At 47.2% G+C, this 18,154-nt stretch overlaps 1 long non-coding RNA gene across 1 annotated transcript; it reads right to left on the bottom strand.

Annotated features, from left to right (window-relative positions):
• Positions 1–2,651: 2,651 nt before the first annotated feature.
• LOC129136099 (uncharacterized) lies at positions 2,652–16,709 on the bottom strand. Its single transcript, XR_008537374.2, has 3 exons — positions 16,622–16,709; positions 15,014–15,062; positions 2,652–2,738 (listed from the first exon to the last, which is right to left on the bottom strand). It is a non-coding gene; the product is annotated as an uncharacterized LOC129136099 (long non-coding RNA).
• Between the last annotated feature and the right edge of the window lie 1,445 nt (positions 16,710–18,154).

Here is an 18,154-nt window from a genome sequence, read left to right as displayed (position 1 = left end):
CTCATGACCAGTTGTGCAGTTATTCACAAGACAAGACGAGTGTGAGATGCCTCATCTGAGAAGGACACGACGGAAGTTGCCCCGTCCTGTGTGAACCAGGGTCTCTGAAACTCACCCTTGAGTTAGAAGAAAGGCAATCGAATCCGAACACCCCTGAACAGCACTATTAAAAAAAAAAAAAAATCTTTTATTTTAGCAGAATCTCCCAGTGGCCATTCTAAGAAAAAAAATGAAGAGACTAATCTTCATTTCCATGGGTAGAAATACAATTTGAGAGCACATTTTACCTAAGGGTATTAAATTATTTGACTACTCTGAAAACCTTTCCCAAACCTTAAGGATTTTAAAAGGAGGGAGTGCCATTGCCTCCGCTTCACAGAGGGAGAAACTGAATGACAGGAACGGGAGTTTAGACAAGTTCACCAGCATTCATTTGAAAGAGTCAAGGTTAAACCTCAGCATTCCCAAGAACCCAAATTTGACAGTGCTGGAAACTCAGGAATTCTGATTTCTAAAGATCTACTTTATCAAAAGGTAAAAAATATAAAGAAAAATCCCCCAATATAGAGGATTGGGATCCCAATAGTTAAATACATGTTCTGCATGTGTACAAACAAAGTCAGAAGTTTAGAAAAAAGGCACGTCAGAAACTGTGACCTCCCTTGCCAGTGTAGCTCCCATGAGTAGCATAAATAAAGTGCTTGAGAATCCATTTTAAAGAATTATTTAATCTCTTATAAGCCTGGAGTTAAGTATTCTGAAATTCAGTGCAAACTCATCTATATTCTTGTTGAGAATACATTTGTTTACACTAATATCAAACTTGTAAGACCCCAGCGTCTACATAGTTTTGGAAAATTCTTTCATGCCAGAACCAGAGAAGTCTCAGGCTTCCTTTACAGCCACAATTCCTGGTCACCCTGACATTAAAAGTGTCAGGTTTTGAACGTGAACAGGGCTGGTCATTTTATCAGTATTTCAGGACTCAGCAGTTTCTTTCTTTTTTCTTTTCTTTTTTTTGAGACGGAGTTTCGCTCCTGTTGTCCAGGCTGGAGTACAATGGTGTGATCTCAGCTCACTGCAACCTCCATCTCCTGGGTTCAGTTGATTCTCCTGCCTCAGCCTCCCAAGTAGCTGAGATTACAGGTGTTCGCCACCTCGCTCAGCTAAAGTTTGTATTTTTAGTACAGACAGGATTTCACTATGTTGGCCAGGCTGGTCTCGAACTCCTGATCTCAGGTGATCCACCTGCCTTGGCCTCCCAAAGTGCTGGGATTACAGGCATGAGCCACCGCTCCTGGCCCTGGGACTCAGCTATTTCTGAACATAAATCCAAAATCTGAAAATTCTCGTTCCAAAGAACTAGATTTGTTTGTGTTCATCCCAGCAATTTTCTAAGCTGAAGACGCTTCCTTACTGTGCACTGAGACGACACGTAGGTCAACTTGACTGTTTTAATCAACCACAGGCTCATCTAATTTTCTGTGTCACAACAGGTTTCCAATGTAATACTCTTATCTCTGAAAACACTGTATTTTAAAAACAAAACAAAACAAAAATTGGTCATTGATTTTCCAAACACAAAGAAACTATCCTGTTAGGTATTTTCTGTAATTTAGTAAAAGTGGGCACTTGGGAAGAGCTCCCTGCAACACGCGATGGCCCTGGTGAGGGCTGCGATTCAGTCTGGGCTGTCAGCTCTGATCTCACAGTGCCCACAGCACTCGGCCACCACCGCTTCCTCGAAAGGAGCATTTAACTCTTTCTCTTCCTCATGAATGCATCAGTGGCTAACGGGGGAGGGCACTCTGGAGCCCTTCATGGAGTCTGTGGGGAAATCTGATTCTCTCCACGTTGCAGAGGGGTTTATGGAGGTCCAGGATCTGGTGAGCTGCCCCATATCACACGGCTTGCAAGTGGAATCCTGTCTGAAAGACACCAAATCCCATACTCTTTCCACTGTATTGCTTTTCTATAGAATGGAAGAAATTGAAGTACACCTTCCATCAAGTGTCCGCCATTGGCTCCAGTTTGATTTCTGAGTCTAATCTACATTACGTATAAACCCATCTACCTAATCCATATTATATGTAGAAATACATCCTCACTGGCCTCATCGCTTTCATCCCCAGTGCCTCCCAGGTTGAATCACAATGAGCCTGGCTCTGCAACTGGCTCTTAGCTGTGGTCTCCGCAATTCCAACCTTGCTCTCTGCCCCAATAAGCATTCACCACCCAGCACCCAGCATGATTTCATAAACACATAAATCAACCCACCACTCCCTACTCAATGCTTTCTGGTGGCTTCCCAGGCCCTCAGAAAGAAACCCAGATTTCTTAGTGTCCCCGTGGTACCCTCTACTGAAGCAAACACATGACCCCAGCCACTCACGCATGCATCTGATACAAAGGGCCATCTCATTCACCACGCTCCACATTCTTTGCAGTCCCAAATGCTCCAACCTCATTCACACCTGGAGACCAGTCTTTCCCTGCCTGGTGTCTTCTGGCTTACTTTCATGCCATCCGGTTCTCAACTGAAATGTTCTCATGGAAGCAGAATGGTCTGGAAGCCAGGTCCTGTGATTTTGCATCACATCCTCTTGCCTTCTCTTCTTCACTGCACTGTGGCTCTCTAACATTGGCACTCTTTCCCTCGGTTCACTGTTTCCCACCACGCACTGTCAATTAGAATGTTGGCTCTCTGCAAACAGGGCTGTGTCTGCTCCGGGACTGAACTGTAGTTGGAAAAAACAGATGTAAAACTCATCTGCTGAATTTCCTGATGCTCCATAGGACTGTCCTCCCAACACTGGACCAGCCTCCTCCCCTCTAGGTGGTCTCTTCTCCAGGTCAAATGTGCCTCGTGTGTGAGCTGTCCCCCAGGCCATGTCTAGACTCTACCCCATGTGAGGGCCTCCTGAACTCTGCAGACTCCAGATCTGAGCTCAGCCCTGCAAGTGCCACATAATTGGATGATGTGACTCCAGGGAGAGCCTTGAACACATGGGAAGGAGCCCAAGGTTAGCAAGAGGAGCCCGGTTCTGCAGGAAGCCTCGGCGCAGTTCAGCTAAGATGGCTGGGGTCCTTTTGCTGCCTCTCACCCTTCACTCTACCATTCCTGGGGCTGGAGCTCCTGGATGGTAGGAGCTCTCTCTGCCCCAGCTGCTCCAGCCAGATCCTCCTCTCCTGGCCTCATCCACACAACCTCCAAGCCTCCGTGAGTGGCCTTATTGGCGAAGATAAGACTCCAGGCTCAGAGGAAAGCACCTACTCTTGAGGCTGAGAACCAAAAGCAAGGGCTTCTCTCCAGGAATGTGCTCTTCAGAGGGAAGGTTCTGGCAAGGCAAGGAGTGCCAAGCTCACCCTTAGCAAAGCGGCTCCTTGGAAGGTTTCTATAAACCTCTGGCAGGCCTCTTCCCACTTCTCAGGAGGTGAGCTAATTTCTTGGTTGAGTCAATGCAGTAGAAAGTCAGGATGGTTTGATATCCATCTGACTTGGAGTCAATGTAATTTGTCAATTCAGAAAAATCAGTCTACAACAGGATTTGTGACCTGGTGAATTTGACTTTTCTGCCTCAACAGCCACGTGTGGCAAATGCCCCCTCCCTCTCGGTTTCTGAATTCTACTATCTAGGAACTAGAAAGGCCCTTAGGTCTCAGAATCTACCTTATACAGTAGAACCCATATAAGAGTCCCCCTGAAAAAGGCAGGATGGCATTGGGAGCCCAGTCTCCTGGGTCCTGGCCATGGCTCTGCCTCTACCCACAGGAAGTTCTGTTCTGGTCCTGCACATCTCTGCATCTGTGACCACAGATAGTTACACCCTATGACTTCTGAGGCTACTTTCAGCTCTGGGATTTCAAACTCAGGATTTATAGTTATAACTGGTTCCAGGCCCACATCCTCAACAAGGTCTTTTTGATGGCCCTGTCTAAACAAGTCCTTGTCTGCTCCTCTGTGGCTGCACACTGCTTGCTTCCCTTACACCCTCACCTGCCCTACCATGACTCACCCACTCCGTGTTTGCACTCTCTGCCTCCTGCGCAGTTCTCCAGGCACTAAGATGCCAGGGAGCCAGTACTCTCCTTCAAGGCCACAGCCCCAGGACTCAGAGAGTGTGCCTGGCGCCAAGGAGGTGCTGGACATTTGCTGAGTGACCTGATTATAGCTTCTACCTCTGAGGATGCGTTTGTGGGAAATGGCAGTTCACCCCTCACCAGGCTGGGGATGCCGTGTGTGAGCCTAAAATATCCAAATTGAGCTCAAATCAGCCTCAGTCCAGTTTGGACTCAGGTCTAACTGTTGACTCTTCTAATCTTATTAGCAATTACTCAAATTTTTAAAAAAGCATAGAGTTTCTTTGGAATCCTGTTTTAAAATCCTTCCTTTTTAATTTGGAATATAGCAGCTTGGGAGAGCTGTAAGTCGAGAAACAAAGGGATTCATTCTCTGGCCAAGAAATGTTCAGAAGCAACAATGGTCATGTTTATACTAAAATAGCAAAAAGAGAATGCTTAAATTAAACCATTATTGATTTAAATTCATGAAATAAGATAATTGATATTGAATATTGAAATTAAAGACTCTGCATTTGTGTTCTTCTTAAGTCTACCTGGTGGAGAACATTAATATTTGAGTAATATTTGCCTTTAAAGAGTAGGTGGGTGATGAACCCTGACAATAGCCTTCTTTCTATATCAAATATGACTTTAACAAAACAAGTTGGACTGCATTAGAATCTGCTTACATAAATGGAGTTTGTAATTTTTTCTTAATGATTTGAGATTCTATAGTAATATCATGGCCACATGTGGATTTGAAGAGCTATAACTTTACAAAAATCTAACATAAATTAAACTTCATTCTATATTTATTCAATACATATTCTTGTTTCAGGAGAAAATATTTACTGGATCATACCTTTGTGAGAACCATTCTCAGTAGCAGATTGTTATAATGACATGGTTTCTTGCTTTAATGAAAAATAAATGGTATCATTTAAAAAAAAAAAGAAAAAAGAAAAAAAAAAGCTCTCCCCATTGGTGGTCTGGGAAGGGAGCACATGGTGACGCTCAGCAGCTGTCTCAGCTGCAGCCCTCCCGGCAGGGTGGGGCAGAAGGCAGGCAGTTCTCTGCTCTGAGGCTACAAATGTGGAGGCAGCAGAGCCCAGGGAAGTCAGGTACCCTGGCCGCTGCCCATGTACTCCAGCCACTGTCCCGGGGGCAGTGAATGCTGAGACAGGGTCCAGGTGGAAAGCTGGCATGGCTTGGATTTCCCCAGGGCAACCCTTGTCACCATGTCATATTCTGCCAGGCAGCCTGCACCATCCAACAACATCTAAGAAATGGGGACAGTTTGGGGCAAGTGCAAGTTTTTTGTGTGTATTTGGTGTGTTTGGTTTATTTAATTATTTTAAGCTAAGTCAAAGTCAAACTCTACTCTCCCATCCTCCTGAGCTGTCATTTATGGAAATCGCGATGTCCCCACAGGACCTGTGTGTGAAAAGATAAGGCCATGTGAGAAGAACTTCGCCCATGGGCATCCCTCTGCGGGCTTGGCCGATGTAGGGCTCTGTGTCCACCCTGCCCTGAGGCACAGCCCTCCCTGGCACTAGGTGACCTTGGGATGTTGTCCTCCTGCTCTCCGGTCAGCCTTGCACTCTCCTCTCAACTCTGAGACCAGTAAAGGAAGGGAGTCCACTTGAGTGGAAATGCTGAGGGCGTGGCCCCAGGGGCAGGTCAGGGCAGGCCAGCCGCATGTGCAGAGCCCCAAGTCTCCAGTGGGGCCGGGCAGTTGGCAGCTCCAGGCGGCCCCCGCGGAGCGCCCATCCTCTGTGGTCTAGAAGCACGTTTGCCTCACATGGCAAGCACTGCTGCCTTTGTTCTCCTACGACTCCTCGGAGGCTGAGCCCTTGGGAATGAACATGCACAATAACAGGTTGCAGAGGCCTGAGGATTGTTTCTGACAACAGCAGCTCTCTGTGACCGTGGCTCCCAACTGCATCTTCCCCAGGCATAGACCTGGGGAGGCAGTCACCCCTCAAGTAAGAGGGTGACAAAAACAAAATGAGTCAAGCCACCCCACCCACCACCCTCCCCCTGAGGCAGGTGCATGTTCTCAGCCCGTTGACAAGGCTCTGTAGAAGTTAGTCCCTTTATGCAAATTGGCCTCGCCGTCTGGCGTCTGTGTGTGTGTGTGTGTGTGTGTGTGTGTGTGTGTACAATGGCATTGACCTGAAAGTAAAATCCAATAGGTAAGAAACATCCTATTCCAACCATGACAGACCCTTCCTCCAATGCATGTGGGTGGAGCATGGTCACCATCCCCAAGATTTCTGGTTCTCAGTCTCAAAATGTGGGCTTAGCAATCTATGGAGTAGCCTTTCCAAGCATCCCCTGTGAGCAAAGACAGAGTCTAAAACGAACATAAAAATGAGTGTCCATGTGGGTGTAGAGTTTTCATGATCCAGGACGGCGCATTAAAAAGACCTAGAGAGATTCAGCAGTACTGAGGCCTGGCCCCACCACAGACCAATGAAAGCAGAATATCTGGGGAGGGGTCAGGCATCTTTATTCTTTGAACTCCTCAGCTGATTTTAAGAGGCAGCCGGGGTGGAAAATTCTGGGTCAGGCCTTACAGAGACTGGAGTCCACGGCTCCTCCAGCTAGCCTGATAGCAATTCTATCCGCACAAGAACCATCCTGTCCCCACACACTCTGTGTCGTCCAGCCAGTGGTTCTCAGACTTTGATGTATGTCCAAGTCACCTGGGAGGATCATAAGGACCATAGAGCCCCAGGTTCCTTGAAGTGGGTGGGACCCGGGCCCGGGAATTTCTCAGAGCTCCTGGGTGAGTCTGATGCCCATCCAAGTGTGATCACCAAGGGCCTTGTCCTTACAGAGAGTAGAAGGTGGCTGAGCAAGCACAGTAATTGATGGCAGTGCTCCTTGCCTGTGTCCCAGTAATACCAGCCAGAAGCCAGCTGAGCCTCCTGCAGAGGTGAGCCAAAGTGAGCCCCCCACTCCTTCACCTCCTCCTCCCACACACACCAGAAAGCCATTCTGGAGCTGTGCCTGTACAAAACCCAGTTTCCTCAGCCACTGTGGCTCCGGATGGGCTTCTGTGCTCTCCACCTGTCATCCCAGGAGCACTGTCCCGGGCTCCACCTGACTCAGGGAGAGGTCTGTGCCCTGTGCTCTGAAATGCTGGGTCTCCAGATACTCCATCCATGAAACAAACAAAATAGGGTGACTCTGTGTCCTCAAATGGGAAGGCCCCAACACATGCTACTTCCTGGCCCCTTGAATTGGTACTCTCCACCAGAGCCACCACCCAGGCTCTGTGGTCCATGAGGAGAGAGGCTCACAATGGGGCCTCCTCCAAGGAGAACAAGCTCCCAGGAGACCTCCCCTCAAACCCAGGGCTCTGAGCTGGGTAATGTCCAAGGAGAGGCACAAGAACGGTTGGTCAGGGACTGGAGTCTCTGCCTGGCCTACCTAAGGGCATCCTCAGCTGCAGGTCCCCTGACTTGATGAACAGAACAGGGAGGGGATGCCGCTGAGCGTCCACCCCCGCAGCCTATCTGTTTCATTCCAGCCAGACAGCCCCTCCAGGGCCTGAGATGTAACTCTGCTTCCTTCTAGCCTGAAGCCATGGAGGAGGCCGGGTGGGGGCAGGTGTGGACAGGTCAACTCTGGCCAGACAGGGCCCTAAGGTGCCGCCTTGCCGGGGTGCCCGGCTCTGACTCTGGGACAAGGACACCAGACCACACCAACCACACTTGCCAGCCTGCCCTGTCTGCTCTGAGCCACCCCCTTGGCCCACTGCCTCTTCCCTCTGCCGGACGCCTACCTCTGACGCCTCCCCCACAGCTCCATGTCAGCCATATGCTGTCTGTCTTCTCATTAGGACTTTAGGCACACTCCAGACAACATCTCTTTTTATGAGCTACCTAAAAAATTCCTCTCCAGCAACACCAAGCCACCAAGGGGTGGCCAGCAAGGCAGGACTCTCCAGGCCAGGCCAGCAGGGCTACCTGGGAGGAGGCTTGTGGCAGAGGGGCAGAGGTGGGCTACTCCCAGGCTGCATTTAGGACTATTTTGCAGATAGGTAATGGGGAACCACCCACAAGGATAGAGTTTGAAATAAGAAGCAAGCTAAAGCCAGGGCTTTGGGAAATGGAGCTCAGATCCCCAAAACTTAGCATGTAGAAAAACATTTTTGAATCTTACTGGGCATAAGACTCACCAGGAAGAGATAAAAATGCAGATTTCAAGGCAGCCGAGGAAGCTGCTCCCTCAGCAAGCCCTGCTAGGCCTGCGATGTGTTCCCAGGAAAGATTATGGAAGACTTGAAGAGAAAAGCAGAATCCAGGCTTGGGTGAGGTCGGACAGCCAAGGCCAGAGCACAGGGTGGAAACCAGAGAGGTCCTGAGGTCCGAGTTGGCGGGAAGTATAGGATAGGCAGGAGGGCTGTGAGTGGGACATGGATCCTAAAGCCACAAATCTCTGGGCATGACTTCCCGCGATTCTGAAAGCCTCCAGCTTTTAGGTCAACCCTTGAAATGTGAGCAGGCCATACAGAACCTCGGGGCCTATGAAATCTTCCTCCTTAGAAATAGACTCTTAATTTAGAGTTGAGAGTCCACCCAAGAGGAAAGAGCTAGATTTATTGCTGGCAAAATATGAAGGATGTAACATGATACCTCTTCAAGTCTCCTTATATATTTTCACAGGCCAGGCAGTAATTGCCTCCAGAGATGAGGCCCTGATGGGTTAGGGGAGGGACCCTGCCCACCCGCCCGCCAGCTAGGAGGAGGGAGTCTGGGGCCAGGTACAGCTGTGGTAGGGATGCAGGACAGAACGGACTCACAAAAAGAAGTCGTGGCGGGGTCCACCAGGCCCAGGAACTGGCAAATAAGGAAACCACCGAAACAGAGGGAAGGTGGCAAACAGGGCGGAAGGGAGCCGAGAACTTGCTCGTTACAAAGGCAGGAACCCTACTCTGTTCCCAAAGGCCTGAAATCTCTCCAGAGGGTAGCCGTGTCCACACAAGGCTTCCTCTGGGTGAATCAGGCACGATGAGGGCCCAGGATGAGTCACTCTCGCTCCAGCCTGGTGTCTTCTCTTTGGGAGCCTTTCTGCAGACAGAAAACTGTAGCCAAATTAGGACACTCTAAGGATCCGAAGGCACCAAGACCTGCTGGCCTGCGACCAGAAGAATCCAGATTTTATGCCTGATTTGGGGTGATCCTTAAGTCATCCGACTCTCATTTTCCTCATGGTGAAGGGTGTTTATCAAAGCCCAGTGACTTGTGAAGACCAACAAATGGTGCCTATGTGATGTCAAAGCTGTGCTGGAAGAAGGGAAGGGTATTCTCTCAACTAGTGGTTCAGGAGAAAGAGGCATGACCCCCACAAGCACTCGGAAAACTTTCATCCACCAAATAATCACACAAGTCATGCAAATGAACACTGTGGGAGGTGCCTCAAAGGAAAGAACATGCCCCTGCCCCTGCCCCTGCCCCTGCCCCCGCCCCAGCCCCTGGGGACACCGGCAAAGCTTCTGTGAGGAGTTCACCTTTGGACTGAGGTGTGGAGGATAAGCGCATGCCAACAGGCCAAAGAAGGGGTGGACAGTCACGGGGACAAACAGAGCACTATGCAGACGCCTAGAGCAGGGGTTCATGGTGAGCTCAGCCTCATGAGAGGTTGCAGCCAGACTGGGGAGGGCTGTGGACCAGGTAAAGATCCAGTCATTGTTCTGCAAAAAAATGAAAAAAAAAAAAGGCATGTGAAGCATGTAGAGCCACTGAAGGATTTTAGGCAGGACAGCAGCACAGTGAAGCTTTGAAAAAGGCCATGCCGGCCAGATGCAGTGCAGGGGGAGGCTTGCAAGTTACAGGACCAGCGCAGAGAGGCAGCCTGGCCATTTCCACCATGCAGTCTCGAGAGAGCTGCTGCAGCTCCAACTGAGACACTGGCTATGGATACAGGCGAATGTGTCTGAGAACACCTGACAGGCAGAATCAGCGGAGACAGACTGCACTTGGGGTAGATGAGGGTTTGCTGTCTCCAAGGCAATATCCTAACAGGAGGAGCACGGGAACAAGGTGTGACTTAGAGCTCCAGATTCAGGTTCTGTTTTTATTATATCAAGATGCAGGTGCCATCTACATGGGAGCTTCAGGAAGGTGATTGTCTGTGTGTTTCTGGAGCTGTGAAGAAAGTTCTAGAAGGAGATTTCTATGTCAGCTGCACACAGGAGCTCACGAAGCCAAGCTCCTGAATGAGGTGGCCAGAGGAGAGCTCCGCATGAGAAAGAGTGACAGCTAGGACCGAGCCACAATTGCCCCCCATAGACAATAGCCATGAGCAGTGCGCAGGGGAACCAGGAGAGAATGGGGCCTGGAGGCCAAGATGGTGTGTCAGGAGGAAGAAACCGTTAGCAATGACAAAAGCTGCTGAGACCCTGGAAAAGAGAGACAACAAGAGAACTCCAAGGGCTGTACTAAGAGATCATCCCGAAAATGCTGAAAAGTCAAATAGGCGACAGACTGTAGGGACATTGGGTTGCATGTGAAAACAATTGGGGTGAGTGAGGAAATGCTAACGCTTTTGAATATGTGAGAAATAGGATTGGAGCTGTGCTCAGGGAAGATCATGGTGGCTTGAAAGGAGAGAAACAAAGCTAGGAATTCCATTCTCCATGTTTATACTGCCATCTTGTAAGAAATAAGGCAGTGTAGGACAAGGCTGGAGCAGTCCAGGAATTGACAGGAATGATCAAATCATGGCCACTGAGCTCGCAGGAACTGAATTAAGGGGTGACTCCACAGACACGGAAAGGAGAGCAGCTGGACTTAGTGGCTGAATGGGCCACTACAGGGTGAAGGCATAGACAACTAAGAGACTGGCGGGAAGAAGAAGCAGGATCCATGTCCCTGTCATAGCTGGATGGCCAGGGATTCTGTGCTGAGCTGTTGTCAAGGGCAGCTGTTTCAGGTTCCAGTAGAATGTCACAATGTGGAGACACCCATCAGTCACTGTTACCTGCAGACCTGTGCTCAGGACACAGGGCAAGTGGGTGTGGGGCCGGCAGAGACTGCAAAGTCCACTCAGAGGACATGTGCGGAATGTACAGAGGGGCTGTGGAAACACAGAGCCCAGGAGGAAAGGACAGTGGACAGCAGGAGTGACCAGGAGAGACGGAGAAAAGGATGGATGAGGAATGGAGCCCCTGCAGAGAAGGGCAGAGAGACTGCTCCCACCATGAGTTTAGGGGGAGATGCAGGACAAGGTTCCTGCAGTCCCCTGGGTTTGGAGTGCACAGTTTCCACTTGTGTGTAGGAGTAGGAGCCAAATGGAAAGGGATGGAGACAGAGGAGGAGGGCAGAGGAGAAGCAGCTCAGGACCACACCATGTGAGGATAGAAAGAGGGCTGGGAGCACAAACAGCCCCGGGGCTCAGCGCAGGCTACCAAGGGAATTCTTCAGTTATCTGTTTTGGCTGCTACTCTTTATGTGTGTGAATATGTGTGTGTGTGTTTTCCGAGCTTTATTGAAGTATAACCAACAAATAAAAATTGCGTATTTAAGGTGTACAAGGTCATGTTTTGATACATGCATTGTGAGATTATCGGGAACAAGCTAATCACCATATCCATCACATTTTTATAAGAATACTTGAAATCTATTAGCAAATTTCAAGGATATAATGCCATGCATTATTAGGTCTTCATAATTTAGCTAATAACTAAAAGTTTCCTATCGTGTTTTTCAATAAGGAAGATGGGTATAGAAAAGTCAAAGTGGCCAATGAACATGGAAAAAAGGACAAGATTAATAGCAGTAATTACCCAACATGCTAATTAAGAACTGAAACATTGTCCATCTGTCAAAGTAGCAAATGCAAACAGTTTCTGCAGACACATCATTTGGGTTAAAGACAGGACTGTGTATCATAGGATGGCATTTTTCCCTGGCTCTGTCGCTGCTGCCATGGTGGCTCTCCTGGCCCCTGCTGTGGGCACATCTGGACACAACCCCCAGCCTCCTCACTTCCCTGTGGTGTGGGTCGCTTCCTCTAGAGCTGCAATTACATTTGAGCCAGAGTCAGACACAGAGGCCTCCGAGCCCTGAAGATGCTGCAGGGTGTGCGAGGCTGCAGGAAGCTGCCTCAGGACCTGCTTGTGCAGGTGGGAAAGCAAGCTCAATGGCAACTCCATGATGTCTTAGAGATTGCCTCTAATGTTACAAAGGGGAGAGAGACCGAAAGAGCCATATCTGAGGTCCAGAAACAGAGCCAAGTGGGCACTGTAACTCAGGATGGGTCAAGGGACCTGGCCACTCACACACAGCTGGCAGGTGGCAGAGCCGGGATTTCATCCAGGCTGCCAAAACCCAAACACAGACCCTTCCTGCAGCACGCTCTGCCTCTCTAAGTCCACCCTGCCTATGACCAGGAAGGCCGGGTGTCCTCCCACCCAAGGCAGGCAGTGGTGGGAGGAAGTCAGCAGAGAGACCAGGTGAGGGCCTCCAGCACAGCCACAGCACAGCCCTGCCCATGTGAGCCCATCGGACATCAACACATACCACGTGTCACGTTGTGCACAGCCAGCCCCTGAGCAAGGGCACAGCAGGGCACCTGGTTGCAGAGCAGTGTGGACAGGCAAGGGCACACTGGCCCTACTGGGGAGAGCAGGCAGCTGAGGAGCATGCTGGGGCCGGGGCTGCCACCAGCCAGCCTGGGCCAGGGAAACTATTCAAACCTTTTTTTTTTTTTTTCAGCAAAAACAATGACAATTTTCTGTCCATTGTCATTTCCTAAGAACACTTACGGGACAAAGTCTCAGCTGCAGTAAACAGCCTGGGAGCCAAAGTCCTCTGGCTCCAGTGAGCATGTTAGGCATGATTCATCTGGTGAACATTCTCTTTCTAAAGAGGGAAGGCCAGGTTAAACAAGGGTTTGCACAAAGCTCTCTTCCTGTGGCAAACAAAAGCCTGGGCTGGGCCAGCCATCAGTCCAGGCTCAGGAGAGCTCCCTAACCAAGTGCACATGTGGCTCCCATGAGACCCTCCCAGATGGGACTTGGGGAAGATCTGATGATGATGGTGATGATGGTGATATGGTGTTCTTCCAGAAATGCCTAAAATGTGCCAGCAGAGTCTTCCCTGGGAAGCAATATTGTCCTGGCAAAGCAATGGGATCAGGAGGACTTTTAGTCTCGATCAGAATAGGGAGGAGAAGGCACCTTTGGGAATAAATGAAGCACCATGGGCCCCAAAGAGAGCCAACATGCAAATCATGGCCTGAAGATGACCCTGGAGGGAATGGAGCTCAGGACCACTGACAGGACACAGAGAGGAGGCAGCAGAGGGATGGGCAGCACTGTGATCCCGGCATCCAGGGCAGTGATGCCAAGCAGCAATGGCCCTCCTGTGCTCGGCAGTTACACGAAGGCCCAGATCAGTGCCAAGCGGGTGGTCTACTGGGCAGGCGGGGTCTGAAGGAGACATTACTTCCTGCCCGATCTTGTTAGCCAGGCTCACATATCGGACCAACCCCCATCTCACCTTAAATTGCAATCCACATCCTTCTCAGGAAATAAGAAACCCCTCAGTCTGCACAATGCTTTCTTTGCCATGATTTGTATCACCCATGTCTTGCTCTATGATTTGGGGATTATGTCCATTGTTCGTTGGCTACACCCCCACTTCTCAGTTGGAATATGCATCAACTCCAGGAGGGCAGGGAAACTTTTTCTTGCTCCCTGATCTCCCCCTAGCACCTCGAGCAGTGCCTGGCACACAGCAGGTGTCCACAGTACTTGTCGAATGTAGAAGTGAATAAATAGCAAGACAGAGTCACCCGGCTGGCTTGGACCTGGACTGGCCAAGCTGGTGGTCTACACCATGATTTGCTGGATAATCCATGCAGCTTTCCCTGCATAGACACAGATGCAGCCCCTCTGTCCAAACATGATGCTCCCTCTGTCATTGATGGGAACCAGATGGAGTCGCGCCTGTAACATGACTGAGCACTGATTTCAGTAAAGTAAATGAATTACCAAATTGTAGTCATTATAATCTATCTTCATCTTAGTGACACACTTGGCTGGCTGCTATAAACCAGGATTTGAAGAGTGAATGTGAATTTACAGACCTCTCAGCTCTGCCCACAGGATCCAAATCTGGCAGAATTGTCATCTCTATTGAACTATTACAACTGAATGATGAGCTCTCCTACCCCCAGATTTACCGTTAATATGTGGTAACCCAACTATAGGAGCCATCTGATAATTCATCCTAGTACATCAGATTTGGAAAGACCTTTAGGGTCATCTAAACAAATTCCATCTGCTTGAAACGAATGCCACTAAATCACACTACCACTCTGCCAAGACTGGGCCAAAGTCCAGCTCACACAACTCACCCCACTCAAACAACAGTCCCACACAAAATGGAGTATCCACTCCTAAATCTGAGTCAGCCCTGAAAGGTCTGAGGGGTTGAGCAACCTAGCTCAGGCATGACAAGTGACTTTCAGAACTATTACTCAAACTGAAGAGTGTCTGACTCCAACCCATCACTCCCAACCATTATACTCACCACTGACTCTGTATTCTGGAGAAAATTGTCAATAAAGATGTAGAGGATTGGTGACTCCTAGGTCCATGGCACCTGAACTCACCAATCTTAACAACATTGAAAGCAAGAAGGCCAGACATTGTTGCTTCCTGATGTGATGAAGGTACAACAGGAAATGCACAGCATTCATATAAAGTGGCTTTGCCAAAAAAAAAAAATGTGAGTTTAATCAAGCATTGGATATAACCACCTGCAGGAAGCATGGAAGATAAATCTTCAACAAGAGGGCATTTAGCTAAATCCAGAACATAATCCACTGTACAGAAAAATGACCCATGACCAAGTTTTTTCAACAAATAAATGCATTTTTAAAAGAGAGGGAGAAGTATTACAGATTAAAAGAGACCTAAAAGACACCTCACCCAACCACAGTGCGTGGACCTTGTCTGCATCCTGAATCCAGCAAAGCACCTGCAAAAGGACAATGATTTTTATATTTAGCTGAGATTCATTTATTATGACTGCAGTATACTATTCCATTCTATACCTTTTTCCTTTTTTTATTTTTATAGATTTAGGGTGTACAAGTGCAGTTTTGTTACCTGGATAGATTTCATAGTCATGAGGCCTGGGCTTTTGGTGTAATCATCACTTGATTAGCATACATTGTACCTGTTAGGTAATTTCTCATCCCGCATTGCCCTCCCAACCTCCCCGCTTTCTGAGTCTCCAACGTCTGTTATTCCACACTCTATGTCCATGTTTACACACTATTTAGCTCCCACTTATAAATGAGAACACACAGTATTTGACTTTCTGTTTCTGGGTTGTTTCATTTGAGATAATGGCCTCCAGTTCTATACATGTTACTGCAAAAGACATGATTTCATTCTTTTTTATGGCTAAGTAGTATTCCAGGGCGTGTGTGTGTGTGTGTGTGTGTGTGTGTGTGTGTGTATTATACACATTATATATATAATATACACACACACCATATTTTATGTTGTAAAATATATCCATATTTTATGGTGGATATATATATATATATATCAATACCAATATGGTGTGTGTGTATATATATACCATATTGGTGTGTGTGTGTGTGTGTGTGTGTGTGTATATATATATATATATATATATATAGAATTTGCTTCAAAATACTCCAGGAAAAATAAAACACAGAGTAAAGGGGTAGATGAAGTAAGAATAGCTAAGTACTGATCATTATTGAAGCTAGGTTATGAACAAGTAAGGTTTCATTAGACTATTTGTTCTACTTCTACATATGCTTAAGATTTTCCATAACAAAGTTAAATTTAAAAAGAATTGATGACACCCGGGAATAGAATCTTAAACCCCAAAACAACACTGTACTCTATATGGAAATGGTCACGCTCTCCCTTTGAAAAGCTTTCTCATCACGGGAGATAAAGTTACCAACTTAGAGAAACCGAAGGGTCTCAGTGAGACATTCCCCAGGAATATACCACAGAAAGCAAAAGCATAATGGCTAAGAGATAAAGCCATGGAAAATTTAAGAAAAGATGTATGTTTTAAAATATTAGTGAAACATTTAAATATACATAATGAACTGGGAAAGTATAAAGTACATGTCAAAAAAATCTTAACATTATCATTACATTTAAAATATCGTAAGCCTATAAGAAAAAATAGACTATTCCCTCTGAAAGGGCAAAAGATATGAGCAGACAGTTCGTGGAGGGAAAGGAAAGGTATAAAGACAGTGAATATGTATAAGGAGGGAACAAACAAGAGGACAGGTTCACTTGTAATAAAATCAGCACATAATTAAAAAGCACATGAAGGTCTACACATTATTGACAAGACGAGCTCATTGGAGAACATCGCATAGTCCTGCCGTAGTTGAGGGGGAAATGTTCTTCCGCCACACGGCTGGTTCACACTCCCTATTTATATGTAGCAAAAGCTCATTAATGCCCTTTGTTTCAGCAGTTCTTCTTGCAACTATTTATTCATGAGAAGTAAAAATAAGCAAAGGTTTGTCTTACCTACAACAGTAAGTACAGGCAGTTTCCTTTGGCGCTGTGTAAAAATTCGTGCGCAATTCAAGATGATGAGCCCTTGGCTTGAAGTCAGAGGCCTGAATCCTGGTGCTGGCCTACTTTTAGGACTTGGTTTCTTCTTATCCTATGGGCTAAAAGTTAGCACTTAAGTCTACAGCTACTGAAAAACTGGAATAGATCTAAAAGACAAAGTGTTTATTTTTGCTAACATATATAAGTCACCTATTAAAAACCTGCTTATTCAGTAGATACCATTTTGTGCATAAGACTAAAATAATAAAAATAATGATCTTCTTCAGTCTTGAGTCTTGAATCTCAGAATCTTCCTCTGTATAGTGAACACACTGGGATAGTTTTAGAAAACACATCCATTGGCCAATACTCTCAGTTCTAGTCCAAAATGAAAAGCATATCCTTGTGTGATCCAAGTCATAAAGGTAGAGCCAGTTTCCCTAAGATGTATTCTTGGAATTTTCCAGAAGATTAATTTTTCTCAAGCCTTAGATTGCTGCAGGATTGACCTCATAGGCTAACATCCATAAGAGGACGTTACTAGTTGAGAACCCATGGACTTAAAGGTGAAACTGCCTGCAGCTTGCTTCTATCTGAATTTCACCTGAGGTGAACAAATCTGTGCCAGAAGGAGTTGCCCAAGTCTCCATTCTAGAGCAACAGGGCTGTTTTGAGTGCAGTTATGAAGGAGGAAAAGCAGCTCCATGCCTCCATGGAAACCCAGCCTGAAGATCTCAAGATCCTGGTCCCTGGAGAGGCAGATCCATGGCACCGAACCCCACACCGTACAGCCCATCTAAAGGTCAATGGCACCTGTTCGAGAGATATTAAGGAGGAGCAATGGTAGACAAAATCAGAGCATCTATGAGCTGACTCCAGGGGCGAATTTGAGGAAAAGCTTTGGCGTTATCCAGATTAAAATTGAAGTTAAATGCTGCAGCGTTTCCAGAAACATGAGGCACTGGTTTGTCCCCAGGACAGGAAATACTGATGTTGACTTTCATGATGGAAACAATGACTTCTGCCCACTCTCCACCCTCCTTTCTTACATTTAGAAAATCTGGCATTAAAATGAAAGGCAAACCAAAGAAGAAATGGAAGGTGACAACCAGAGAAAAGACCATGTCAGCAAAATCCCGGCTCCAAGTCCTGAGCCCTGGTAGTGAGGATGCATTCACAGGTTGACGCAGAGGGTGGTATTAGGATCTAGGAACAGATCAGGAAATATTTGAGTAAAGGAAGCACCTGACCAGGAGAGCCAGGCTGCACTTGGAATCACTGGGGAAGGAGAATCTTGGTTACGTTTGCTTACCAGGATTACCCTGCTGTGGGTTAATCAATCCTAATAGGATGCTGAAGCGTTTTTTCAAATTTTCAATTCAGAGGCCCATTTTAAAAAATATGCTCACTGTTGGTTAAGGCACACAGCTGATTTTGTTAATATATATGAGGATCCATGTCTAAAGAGCTCAAAGTTATTATTAAACTCATAACTACTAAATTAAC

This window comes from Pan troglodytes, chromosome 8, assembly GCF_028858775.2.
Source record: "Pan troglodytes isolate AG18354 chromosome 8, NHGRI_mPanTro3-v2.0_pri, whole genome shotgun sequence".
In the NCBI taxonomy this organism is placed as follows: domain Eukaryota; kingdom Metazoa; phylum Chordata; class Mammalia; order Primates; family Hominidae; genus Pan; species Pan troglodytes.
This window is presented reverse-complemented; position numbering and strand designations above follow the sequence as displayed.